A 13,931-nucleotide genomic window follows, 5' to 3' on the forward strand; every position below is an offset into this window, starting at 1 on the left:
AAGAATCCAAGTGCAACCGATTAGAACTAATAATAATCAGATGCATACAGATTAGAGATGCATGCGCCAACATCTCAGTGTTAGTAGCAAAAACAATGAGTCTTTCTGCAAGGAACAATATATTCTAAAATGAAATGGAGATCTTTTTTAAAGTTTAAAGCCTCATTCAATTTTATGTCTTATAAGGTTTATACCGAGTACAATAATGTATAACTGTATTAGTTCAAATGTGAACCTAAAAATTTAGAGCCAATATTGAAAGAGTCTTGCTCTGAGTGTATTACTGAATATGTTAATGCTGTAATGAAATGCTTCTTCTAATCATGTGGTTATTAAATTTAAATTTTTTAATTAAAATAAAAAAAGAAAAGAAAATATGTTGGGCTTGGCTTAATGAAGTCAATTTTCACTACAGTGTCTTTCTACGGAGACTCAATAATATGCCATAGAGAACATTTCAGATTTTGATATGAACCAAATTCGTGCAAACGAATTAATATTTATTTTTCTTCCTTTTCTTTAAATAATCATCTTTGTTTTCTTCTGCTTTACTCATATTCTTCAAATACTTTTCATCAGCGGTTTTGTATTTGGTTTCCTCTGACTTGGTTTTTAATGCTCGTCAGTTTTCTGAAAGTAAACCAAGAAAACTTGATCTTTCTTTTCATCTCTTCAATATCATTTTACTGACTTGGTCTGATTCTTTCTCCTTCTCTGTAAAGTTCCCAGAAAACAGCTATTGCTGATGTTTCTCTGAGTTCTGTTCACTATAATGCTCCCTTTTCTTCTCCATACCTTTGATGGGATGTCGTCTTCTGGGTAAATCCTAGCTTGGGAGCAAACTCACATCAAACTTCCATTTGGTCATTTCAAACCCAGCACGGTCTTGTGTAGTGGAACAAACTCATCTTTATGTCACCTTCACACATTCATGGACTGCTCTGATTCACAGATTTGTCTAACTGCTCCTCTTTGGATTAATGTTTAATTAAACCAAGTCCCACTCTCGAAATGAAAAGTCTCGTTCTGTGTGTCTCTAATAGTAATTAGGAAATTCCCGAGTGTGTCCACACTAGGAATTGCATTAAAAAAAGAAGATGAAAAGGGGGCTCGGCATGTAGCTCAGTGGTAGAGAACTTGGCCAATGCAGGGGCCTGGGTTCGAGCTCCAGAATCATAAAAGAAAGGAGGAAGGAAGGGAGGGAAGGAGGGAGGGAGGGAGAGAAGGGAAAGGGAGGGACGTGTCTTAATTATTCTTCCTGTTGCTGTGATAAAATACCCTGATAAAACCCACTTTAAGAGAGAAAAGGCTTATTTTGACTCACAGTTCAAGGGCAGTCCATCCTAGAAGTGCAGGCCACAGGAACTCCATGCAGCTAGGCACATTGTATCTGGAAAACAGAGAATACTAGCGCTCAGTTTGCTTTCTCCATTCACACAGTCCAGGACCACCATCCAAGGAATGGTACCACTGACTTTCAGGGCGGGTCTTTCCCCTCAATTAACCTAAATATAATGGAGATAATGAGGCAGAGGTGATGCCAGGAAACACAGGCAATTAAATATGCCTATGACCGGAAATCACAGAGAGATAAAGCCATATGGCTTAAAAATCACATTTAATGTAAAGTGGAATCATTTGTTCATATCACACCTAAATGCAACTCAGTGGAAAAGTAGAGCACGGAAGAAAAAGTGTGGATCCCAAAAGCCCTGTGAGTGGGTCATGCAGTGGGATGCACCAGGAGATAGTGACTTCCTGCAAAGGCTTTGAGAGTCTGTTAAGCCTGCATTGTCGTGAGTGTATCGGCAGGGTAGCATGCCTCAAATGGATGCTACAAGTCTCCCTCCGAAGAGCCACAGACTAGCTAACAAAAACCCCAGTGCCAGGCATGGAAGCTCTCCCTTCAAGTTGTGGGTCAGGGGAGGCCAAGAGACTCCCTAAACAATATAGACTATTGTCATAGCCCTTGGTTACCTCCCAGAAATTGAAGGTAAGACCCTATTGCTGAGGCCATCACTCAGTTCAGACACGGGACTTGGAGGGATTGAGCTGGAACTGACCTGGAAGCCTCCTCTCTGTGGAATAGCTTCATGGTATCACAAGGTGCTATGTAATCTGCCAAGGGAGAAAAGCAAATAACCTCACCCACCTGTAAAGCCCACGACCACAACAACGACAAGTCCAGCTAGGTGGGATTTCCTGGTGGTACAGCAGTGGTACTTTTATCTTGGGGGTAATCAATAGCTGTCTAATTGGGCTTAAGGTCACTTAATAGGAATTCATACCTAGTACTGTAAACACAGCCAAATACCCATGTCTGGAGGAGTTATAGACCCTAGAGGAGAACCCACTACTGCACTTACCCAAAGCAATGTAATTTCTAACTGTATTCTAGATACTCATCCTTAAACCCACAGACGAGCGTAGCTCTCAGTGCTCAGCAAGCCTTGCTTCTTTTTGAAACAGATGGAGACATTTACAGAGATCCACAACTATTCAAAATGCAGAGAATAAGTCACCACAGGGTGCCTGGCCCTCACTGATATGTGTACAATGCAGTTCCTAGACCTAAGGCTCAGGGAATCACAGAAGTGAAAAGAATGTAAGAGCAGAGGACTAGGATGCCCATGGGGAGATATTTTCTTCTAGACATGACAGGGAGCTGTACCCATGAAGTCTCAATAATATGTCTGCCTTAACAAGACCCGCATAATGACAACAGCAGTTGACATGTCAAGGTGGATGGGAAATTTCATCCCACCTCTAGATGAAAAATGACAGGCAATCAATGGATGCTGAGGGAGGGAGAACCAGTTTTCTCCAGGGATGAGCTTCCTGATAGGTTATCCAATTCCAAATATACATACTGACCGTGTGTATATTTATTTAGGTGTGTTTGCTGTACACATTTACATGAGTACCACTAAATGGACTCAGATGGTTGCAAATATATCTATTTAAAGAAAAAGAGGTCATGGGGAAGCATAGGAGGAATTCTTTCTGCAACAAATGGAGACCATTAAAAAGTTCCACAACTGGGCAAATGCAGAAAATAGAGGATAAATGTCCTTGAGATGCACTGGCCTAAGTGACACGTCTACAATGCAACCTCTACACCCAAGGCTCAGGGAGCACAGAGGAACAGGGGTGGATTTATGCCTTCATTCAGTGCATTTCTTGGCTCTCTCAGTGACGCGTCCTCATGCAGCAGGTAATGATTAACCCAGAAAGTCACAACTGGTGGAAGTGTAAAGAATAAAAGATTGCAGAGTGCTTATTCCTGAGCAGGACACCTAGATTAACCTCGGCCACCCAAGGCTCAGGACCACTGTGGAAAAGGGACCGGCAAAACTGTAAGAGCCAGCAGTGGTTGTGCTGGCTCTATAACTTTAAAAACAAGGATATACAGCCGTCAAGATGGCTGACTCAGCAGTAAAGAAAGGTTCGTCACCAGGCCTGATGAACTGAGTTCTATCCTCGGGACCTACGTGGTGGAAGGAGAGAACTGTCTCCCTCTAGTTGTCCTGTGAACTCCACATACAAGCTGGGGAACACACACACACACACACACACACACACACACACACACACGTGCACACACACAAAATTAATAAAATGAAAAAGCAAAGATGTGAGACCAGAGATTTCCTAGAGTCCGAGGCCTTCTTGGACTATATATGGTTTGGAAAGGAAAATAAGAACTCTCCCCCCGAAAAATTAAAAAGCAGGGAGGCAATGCCAGAGAAACAACACAAAACAGTAGATGGTCTACTGATTACTAGATAAATAGCTAATTAGTGAGGCTTTGAAACCAAAAAGATAGAAACCCAAAACACAGGAAATTTTTACAATCATAAATGATGGAGTATCAAAATAGCTGTGCAATTCTCAACCACAACAATAAAATCGTGTAGACAATGCAGAATTATCTTCCAGTGACTAAGAAAAGTGCTTTCCCACAAGAAAATCTATACCCAATGTCATCAATGATGTGTCAATACAGGTAAATGATATCTTCGATCCTGCAAGTTCTCCAGAAAGTTTCCCCCATTCATCATTTCTGAAGAAGGCACTTTGTAAGTAAAAAGTAAGTGACACAGCAGAAATAAGAAGGAAGGACGATAAAGTATCACAGCCCAGCAGCAAAGCTCAGCTTGATAGCTGATGAGAGACCTGTGACCATCAGACAAAGGTAGATTGAGAGACTTTAAGATCTCCCGGGAATTTCAGAGAATCTCGGGCGTACATGCAGCCGACTTTGGAAGGTTGGATTAATAATGACATCAACTCTGGGCTGGAGAAATGGCTCAGGAGTTAATATATCTTGCTGTTCTTCCAGAGAACCAAAGTTCAGTTCCTGGTGCCCATGTTGGGTGGCTCACAACTGCCTAGAGCAGCTACAACAGATTTGATGCTACCTTCTGATCTCTGTGGTTGCCCACACACATGCATAAATAAACAAAATCTTTAAAAATAATAAAAAGTATGGGGCAGGAGAGATGGCTCCAGCATTGAGAGCACTGGCTGCTCCTGCTAGTGCTCCAGGGGAGTCCACCGCCCTCCCCGGACCTCCACAGGCATTGCAGGACATGGGTGCTCTTACATACACAGAGGCAATATGCTCAATATGCATAAAATAAAAATAAATTTTAAATTAAAAATAATAAATAATTTTGTAAATTCAAAATTACTGGAAAGGAAGCCAGTGTGTAACCTTTTGTGACAAAGGAAAACTGTATTTGTGGTATCACAGGGATTGGCTCGAACAGGGTGATGGTTAATTTTCATCATCAATTTGACTGGATTTGGAGTCACCTGAATGTGCACCTGTGGCAGATGAGGCAGGAAGACCCACCTACAGTGTGGGTGGATTGATCCCATGGACGTGTGTCCTGGACCCACCTTTTATGTGGGTGGAGCGATCCCATGGACGTGTGTCCTGGACCTACCTTCTGTGTGGGCAGATTGATCCCATGGACGTGTGTCCTGGACTCACCTTCTGTGTGGGTGGATTGATCCCATGGACATGTGTCCTGGACCCACCTTCTGTGTGGGCGGATTGATCCCATGGATGCATGTCCTGGACCCACCTTCTGTGTGGGTGGACTGATCCCATGGACGCGTGTCCTGGACCCACCTTCTGTGTGGGTGAATTGATCCCATGGATGCGTGTCCTGGACCCACCTTCTGTGTGGGTGGATTGATCCCATGGATGCGTGTCCTGGACCCACCTTCTGTGTGGGTGGACTGATCCCATGGACGTGTGTCCTGGACCTACCTTCTGTGTGGGTGGATTGATCCCATGGATGCATGTCCTGGACCCACCTTCTGTGTGGGTGGATTGATCCCACGGACGCGTGTCCCAGACTGACCAAAAAGAAGAAAGTGAGCTGAGCACCGGCATTCGCTCACTCTGCTTCCTTTCTGCGTTGTGACCAGCTACCTCACCCCCCTGCCACGATGATTTCCCACCATGATGGACTGCACCCTCCAGCTGTAAGCCAGAACAAGCCCTTCCTCTTCTAAGTTGCTTTTGTGTGGTATTTTGTCACAACCACAAGAAAAGTAGCCAATACACACAGCAATAAAAATACAGGTTCTAAACCTTATCTGTTTAAAATTAAGATGCTAGGAGGAAGGAAAAACAAGAAGAGATGCATGAGCTAGGGAGAACGTGGGGAAGAGATAAATACTCCTGTGTGAGTTGTTAATTTAAACATATTTACACATATAAAGAATATCATAAAATATCTGATGTCAAACATCTAAAGTAAAAGTGGGCAGAAGTGCGGAGTTGTGGCTGTCAGGGAAGGGGATATGGAAAAGAAAAGTTTATGTGACAAGCCAGGTATGTGGGCACTCCTTATATAACTTTCTTTGGGGATCTGGTGTGTGTGTGTGTGTGTGTGTGTGTGTACACGTGTGCACGTGTGCACGCGCATGTATGAGCACAGGTGCTCTGGGAGGCCAGAAGCCAGCTTGGATCCCTTGGAGCAGGAGTTACAGGTGTTTGTGAGCCATCTGATGTGGGTGCTGGGATACAAACTCTGGTCCTCCGATAGAGCAGTAATGGCTCTTAACTGCTGAGCTATCTCTCCACCCTCCACCCTCTACATAGTTCTTTACGCTCATGAAGGGCAATTTTTAAAGAAAAGTTGATCTGGTCCACTGTTAATAGGAGAAATACAAATTAAAGAAAAATACTATTCCATCAGCTCGATTTCCAAGCTACAGAAGTGAACTTCTGGAACCCAGGCAAGGGCGGATGAGAATGTGTACTCAGCTGGTGAGGGGACAGACACAGCCACTGGAAAGCGCTGATGACAGTAGTACCCACTGAAACCCACATCCTGGCATTGATATGGCTGTGACCTACTTGTTTCCTATTGCTATGATTACAAACACTGACCAAAACCAACTTGGGGAGGGAGGGGTTTATTTCAAGTTACATCTTCCAGGTCACAGGTCATCACCAAGGGAAGTCAAAGCAGGGACTCAGGGCAGGAACCTGGAGGCAGGAGCCGGAGCCCAGGCCGTGGAGGAGTGCTGCTTACTGGCTTGCTCCCCTGGCCTGTGCTCAGCCTGCTTTCTTATACAACACCTGCCCAGGGGTAGCACCACCCACAGTGGGCTGGTCCCTTGCACATCACTCAACAGTCAAAACATACCTCACAGACATGGCCACAGCCCAGTCCAGTACAGAAATTCCCCAGTTGAGGCTCCCTCTTCCCAAGTACGTCAAGTTGGCAACCAAGCCAGCCATGACAGGTGAGAAGCGGGGTAAGAAAAGCAACAAAAACAACTTTTGTTTGAAAATGCCATAATTGAACCTAACTGTGTATAGTTTTTTAAATGAAAGAAAGATAACGTTTTATCATGCAGAATGGGGAAAATATTTTTGAATTATATATAAAATTATTAAGTTGAAACCGCACCTGAAAATTCTCAACTCAGCATTTATAAGTTGTCCCTTTTGTGGGCTTCACTTTAAATCAACATGTATAACATGTCACAGAGCTCTGTGCACGTTGCCACATGCATTACCCTCCACTTACCCACGAAAGACACAAGAGGAACGAGTGAAGTTCACAGAAAACTATGTGAGGCCTTGAGATCCTTGAAATTGATCTGAGTCTGTGGAGTCAGGTCCTTTAATGATGAGGAGACAAGGCTCAGACACTTGTGGCTTTTCCAGAGTGGCCCAGATACCCAGAGCCACAGCTGGGACAGAAGCAGGGCTCTCCGTCTTTCAAACCAGTTTTACTTTCTACAGCACCTATGTCTCCAAAACACTCCGTGATCTTCCTAAAACTCATCCATCCACAGTTAACAGAGGGAATTCCACAAAACTCATTCATAGTTTCACCTCTATGTCTTAGTTTGCTGTGTGTGGCTCTGATGATGCGCTGACCAAAACCAACTCAGGGAGCAAAGGGTTTGTTTGTTTGGCTTACAAACACAGTCCAGCACCAAGAGACACTGAGGCAGTAATTCGAGGAACCTCGGGCAGGAACTGAAGCAGAGACCATGGAGGAATGCTGCTCACTGGCTTGCTCCTCTGGGTTGCTCACCTACCATATACAGCCCAGACCTATCTGCCCAGAGATGGCACCGCAGACAGTGTGCTGGAACATTCTACATAAATTAGCAATCAGGAAAATGTGACAGGTCAATATGATGGAGGAAATTCCTCAATTGAGGCTCCCTCTTCCCAGGCATATCTAGGTTGGTATCAAGTTGTATGTATGTTGTATGTATCCACATACCCCTCACTAGTGGATGTCCCCTGAAGATGCAGGCTCAGGACTTGCTCTGTCAAAGCTGTGGTTGAATCTCTTACAATCTGGAATGCTGTCTTCCCTGTTCGGTATTCCATGTCCTGTATCCTACTCTTAGTAAGCGTGGCCAGAACATGAGCTTCTGTGGCCTCTATCTGTGGCCTGTGACAAGGAGACACACACTGATGAAGGTCTAGTACAGTCCACCAGAGGCTGAACTCAACACATCTGGCGATGCCCTGAAGGGCGCCTGCCTCAGAGTTCTCTCATCATTCTGAAGGAAGCAGCAGTTCACTGTGAACCCCAGAGCCAACCCCAGAGCCAAGGTGAGAAGCAGCAGCACACATGGGAGCTGAGCTCTGAGAGAAAAATCAGAGCATCGGCAATACCTAGGAAAACAATCTGGACACATTTCAGCATCTTTAGGATTTTTCTTTAAGAAGGAGTTTTCCAAGTTCTGTAAAAGAGCTTCTCTCACCTTCAGGAGCAACAAACTGTGAAAGTTGTTTGTATTATGGAGAAACCATAAGGCATTCTCTTTAATCATCTCTAGAACAATCCATCAGATACAACTAAATGACACTTTGATGTGACAAGCAGGAGACACTGATTTTGTGCAGGTGGGTCTGACTCGGACAGGCTAGGCACAGGTAATATTTGCTATGGAAAGAGAAAATATAGATGACATCTACCACCGTTGACTGTAGAATTCTTTAGAACAATAGAACACTGGAATGAACCATCAAATATCAGAATAAGCAATTCTTCTATAGAAAAATTAGCATTAAGCTGGATGTGGTGGTACACACCCTTAATCCCAGCACTCAGGAGGCAGAGGCAGGCAGATCTCTGTGAATTCAAGGCCAGCCTGGTCTATATAGCTAGTTTTAGGCCAGCTGTGGCTATAGGGAGACCCTGTCTCAAAAACACACACAAACAAAAATTAGCATTATTTTGTGAAGTCATATACATACATGCATCTGATGCCGTGTAATAAATTTCTAATATGAAAATAATTATAGGTCAAATTTTAAAGTATTTTCTATAATTTGCAGAAATTCTTTCCTAAGGGTTTTGGTCACAAAACCCAGCATTTCTTGAAATGTGTACCAGGATTCAACATTTCTCAAATGATCTTGTAAGATGTTCCACACAAAAAAATTAAAGTATAATGCTCCTGTGTTCTAAACACCCTGGGTAGCATATTGATCAGAACTCTGCTTCCTGACCATAGGCCCCTACACCCTGTCTGGCTATTCCTTCTGTTGCCAAGCGGAATGTTGGGTACAAAGCTCTCCAGATTTCTTACATCACCTGACCATGTGTTGGATAGGCATGTCCTTCAAAAGAACTAGCAACATCTGAATGTCTGAACCCTAAGAGACTCCATAGAAAGAGAGAGAGACGTCACCCCTCCCACCTAATCATTCAGCTTCAATTGCGTGAGGGGAAGGGTCTAAGGACAGACACAGAGGAAGCACGCCAGAGAGGCAGCATGAAGTTCGCCATCTTGGCCAGGGCACCAGTGGCCACGGATCTAGAAGGCTCAACCAAGATGTAGGGTTAAAAAGCCCATGGGCGTCCATGCCTTTGTAAGGGACCCCCTCCCAGATATCATAAGCTGTGTTGGCAAGCCTGAATAAATATCTTTATTCCCTAAACTGTAGCTTAGAGGGACATTGTGTCAGTTGTCGGTCAGATCGTAAAGACAGTGTGGGGCCTGGGAGCCAAGAGCGTGCACAGCTCGGGCCTCCCAGAAGAGAATTTGGCTTTACACCAAGTACTGCAGCATGGCCTGGACTCACTTTCAAATACTTGATTAAACAGAGGTGCATCATTCTTTCCAGAGAAAATCTGGCTTTTGGTTTGTACTGTGTCCATCTTAATGAGTCTCTCTAAAAGCTACACAGAAAGTGAATCGCTCAGCTTTCTTGTATGTCCGTTGCTACACATGTGTAAACAACAACAAAAAAAGTCATGTTGCCTTTTCCTCAAATGTTTGGATGAGAGAAAAGATAAGATTATTGGGAAAAGAGTGAACCTGGGCCAGAGAGCTGCCAAGCCTGTTGACCTGAGTTTGATCCGTGGGACCTGTATGGTAAAAGGAGAGAACCAACAAGTTGTCCACTGACTTCCGTAAGTGTGCTATGGCTGCCCACCCTCATGTGCACACACACACAAAAGCAAACATTAAAAAATGTAATTAAATCAAATACAACTTAACTAAATACAGCTGCAGTGGCATCAGGCTGACTCATCTGCCACGTGGGTGAAAGAAGGCAGAGTAGGATCTGTGCCTTCACTCATCGATCAGGCACCAGGACTTCTGGAATCCCATTGGAAAAACAATGTCTTGTGAGTACCAAATATGCACGTCTTTTAAGTGTGTGTCTCCTGCTTTATGAACACTGCTGTGTTTTCCACAGTCCTCAGTACAGTCATGGGAATGTACAACGGAGAAGATGCTGAGTGGTGACTCGAGTGCACACGTCTTCGTCTTAGGGAAGAGTGCTCCCAACCCCACCTCCTCCTTTATCGGTCACTGGCTGCGTTCACCACACTCTCGATATGTCAATGAGATTTCCTTCCAGTGGCCAAAGTGGAAAGAAGTCCGTCTCGAGCCCTCTCCGGATGCCACAGATGTGCTGGGTCCAAGCAGAGGTCGACCTGTGATTTCACTTTCTTGGCCTGTTCTTCCTTCTTAGAGTGGTCAATCAGATGAAGTGGGGAGGCAGTGACCTCTTGGTGACCCACCAAAGCAACATCACTTGGTCAGTGACACGGAGGAAAGGCAGGGATTCACAGGTGCCAAACTAATGAAGCCACAGTGAATTTGTGAGTGCAAAAGTGAGCAGGTGCCTTCCAGTTCCACTGGAAAACCCTCCCTCTAAAGGTAGCTCGGTCCTCATAGTGCCAGAAGCCATGTTAGAAAGAATTTAAACAGAGGGAAAAGGGGGCTGGGTACTAGGACCACTGATCCAAGAAAGGTTCCCACGCCATCCGCCATGACTGGAATTACGTGAACTGAGTAGAACTGAAAATTAACTAATTTCTAGCAAACGACCAAACGGAGACACGGGAGAAAGAGAAGATGGCTGAATGAGCAAACTCTCTTTTCCCTCTGCATCTGAGGGTCACTAGAAGCTGAATCTACAACCCGAGTTTATCCTTCGGGGTACACATCTTCATTAAAAACTTGACATTTAGGCTGGCGTGGTGGTACATGCCTTTAATCCCAGCACTTGGGAGGCCGAGGCAGGTGAATCTCTATGGGATGGAGACCAGCCTGGCCTACATAGCAAGTTCCAGGCCAACTGGGGCTAGAGGGAGACCCTGTCACAAGCAACAACAACAACAACAGAAAAATGCCAAACGTAAAAAGAACTTGACATTTATGGAACTGCAGGGAGTGATCTGCGTTCGTTTTTACCTGGATGAGCAAACTTTGAGAAAATCCATACATATACTGTCTAGTCGAATCTCACTCCCCAGTCATCACCTCCTGCTAAGAAGCCATGTTGCAGTGAAGAAGACAAACTTAGGGAGACAAGTGTAACTCTGTCCTCTGTAATGAGAAGCAACCGGAAAACATGTCCAACCGTGTCATGACAAACCAAGTCCAGCTACACCTAAATATGACTTACTTCTTACCTTTAAAGAAACATGACAAATGGCAAATGAAAAAATTAACAGAATTCAGCTCAGAAACCCAAGCATCCCATTCTGTTAGAAATCTGCCAAGTTATGCTAATAATTCTATTTTCCACTTGAGAAGCATTGCATGGTGATCATGAAAATGAAGGAAAATGGATGAAATACTCCTGTTTATTTCCAACCAAAAGCATGTGATCTGCCTTCAAAGATCCCCACAACCTGGCATTTTTAATTTTTTTCATTTATTCATTTTTATGTTACATGTATCAGTGTTATGTCTGTGTGTAAGTGCACCCGTGTCATGCAATGCCCACATAGGACAGAAGAAGGCATCAGATCCCCTGGAACAGGAGTTATACACAGTTGTAAGTCATCATGTGGCTGCTGGGATTCGAACCCAGGTCCTCTGCAAGAGCAGCCAGTGCTCTTAACCACTGAGCCATATCTTCGGCCCCAACAACAGAAATATTAAGAAAGTAAAGAATTTACTGTTTTTGAAACTATCAAAGAATTGAAGTTTGAGGGTCATTCCTTCATAGAAAGGAACCGTTTTCATAGTGAAGATTCATGAAAGGTTTAGAACAATGTTATTTCCTATAGCAGCCATAAGCTATTCTGACATGTCAGAGAACATCAGGTCAGCTAGAAAAACCAGCAGAGAATAAGTTCGGGTCCTGATTTTAAAACCTTGAAGGTGAGACGGTAGGTTCCTCGGTGAGCATGTAAAACAGCAGAGCTGTAGTGAGATAAACATGATGCTTACCCCACGTGTAAGAGAGTATGACTGGATCTAGCCAGTCATCTATAGCACGCAGCTGCTAATGCTGACATTTCTCAGCCACACTTTCAACCAGTTCAGCCATGTGACAAGCTGTGACCAACAAGATCCGTGTAGAAGAGGCCTGTGAAACTCACAGGCAATACTCTTGGCGTGCCCAAGCAAGCCCTGCTTCCCTGTTCTTAATTCTGCTGGTAATACAGTAAGTTACACTTGCATAAATGGATAAAAGCAATACTCTACAATGACACAAAATGATCCCTAATTAGTAGGGGGGGTGCTATATATCTGGGTACCCCTAGTTTGTTCATTCAACAAATATTTTCTGATTATGATTAGACTTGGGATCCAGCTATAGGACAAGAAACACTTAACCATCCTGCAGCACTTTCTACATGTCTCTGTTCGCTGTGTACAAAGAAAGGAGCAAATCATTAATGCCAGATGTAGAGTTAAACAGGAGTATTTCAGAGGATACTTACTGACCCAAGAAATCCATAGTAGAGTCCCTTCTAAAACAGCTGAAGAACAGCTGTTTAGCATGGTACTTCATTAGTAAAATAAAAGCAATCACACACGCACACACGCGCACACACACACGCACACACACCACGCACACACGCAGCATCTATAAAAAAGTTACCTTGGTCCCTATCTCGTCCCCTCTTTTCAACTCTGAATTCAGTTTCCCACTTATGAATCATCACATCATAGTTACTACCGTGTGTTTCAACTTTTCTCAGAAACTAAGTTCTTGATAGAAAGATTATATCTCGCTCTGTACCCCAGTAATAAGCCATGCAGTGTTTGTGACAAGAAAGGGTGCTTAATACCTGCTTGTGAGTGAGTGACTTCTGAACAGTCAAATCAATAAATGAGCAGAGGACTACTTGGAGGGTCCTGCTGGGCAGAGCACAGTGGAGATGGAACAGGTTCCTCCTGAGTGTACTCCATAGATGAGCAGGCATAAAACCACACAGCAGGAATCATTAGACATGACATGAAACAGTCATATAATCATGGGATACTTATGCAGTCCTCATTCCAAGCAGTAAAGCATGTCAGTCAAGCATTAAGCTTTCTGTTTGTCTATTTATGAAAACATCACCACAGCTGTGATGAGGAAAAGATTCTTCATCTGTCCAAACAGCAAAACATGGCAACAGACACATATTTCTTTCAGATTTGCTGTAATTACTAGCAATAGCTGCACTAAAGTTCACTAGTTCTACTGAAACGTTTAAATTTTCTGCATGCTGATTTACCACAATGAACCCTGCAATGGCAACATAGATCCAGTAAGATTTCCTCTGGAAGGCCTAGAAAGACCACCCTAGAAAGGCACCCAGTGCCAGAGAGTGGGCACTGCTCTCAAGGAGACCTGAATCCAGTTCCCAGCACTCACAGAGGGCGCTCACAACCACCTGGCACTCCAGCTTCAGGGACTCCAGTGCCCTCTTCTGGCCTCCACATGCACCTGTACTCTCATGCACATACATGCAGTGCCACACACACACACACACACACACACACACACACACACAATTAACAATAATAAAAATCTTAAAAAGAACTAAAGATTCCTGAGCAAATCAGAACCAATTTATGACCAAACTAAGTTAGTCTATCTTACAACTGGATCTTCAACATCCACTGTGGTGTAAACACCTGGAGGCCACCATCATGAAGGACCCAAGAGTTTGTCCAACACAGCCTCA

Source organism: Nannospalax galili, unplaced genomic scaffold (assembly GCF_000622305.1).
Source record: "Nannospalax galili isolate Female #2095 unplaced genomic scaffold, S.galili_v1.0 scaffold215, whole genome shotgun sequence".
Classification (NCBI taxonomy): Eukaryota; Metazoa; Chordata; class Mammalia; order Rodentia; family Spalacidae; genus Nannospalax; species Nannospalax galili.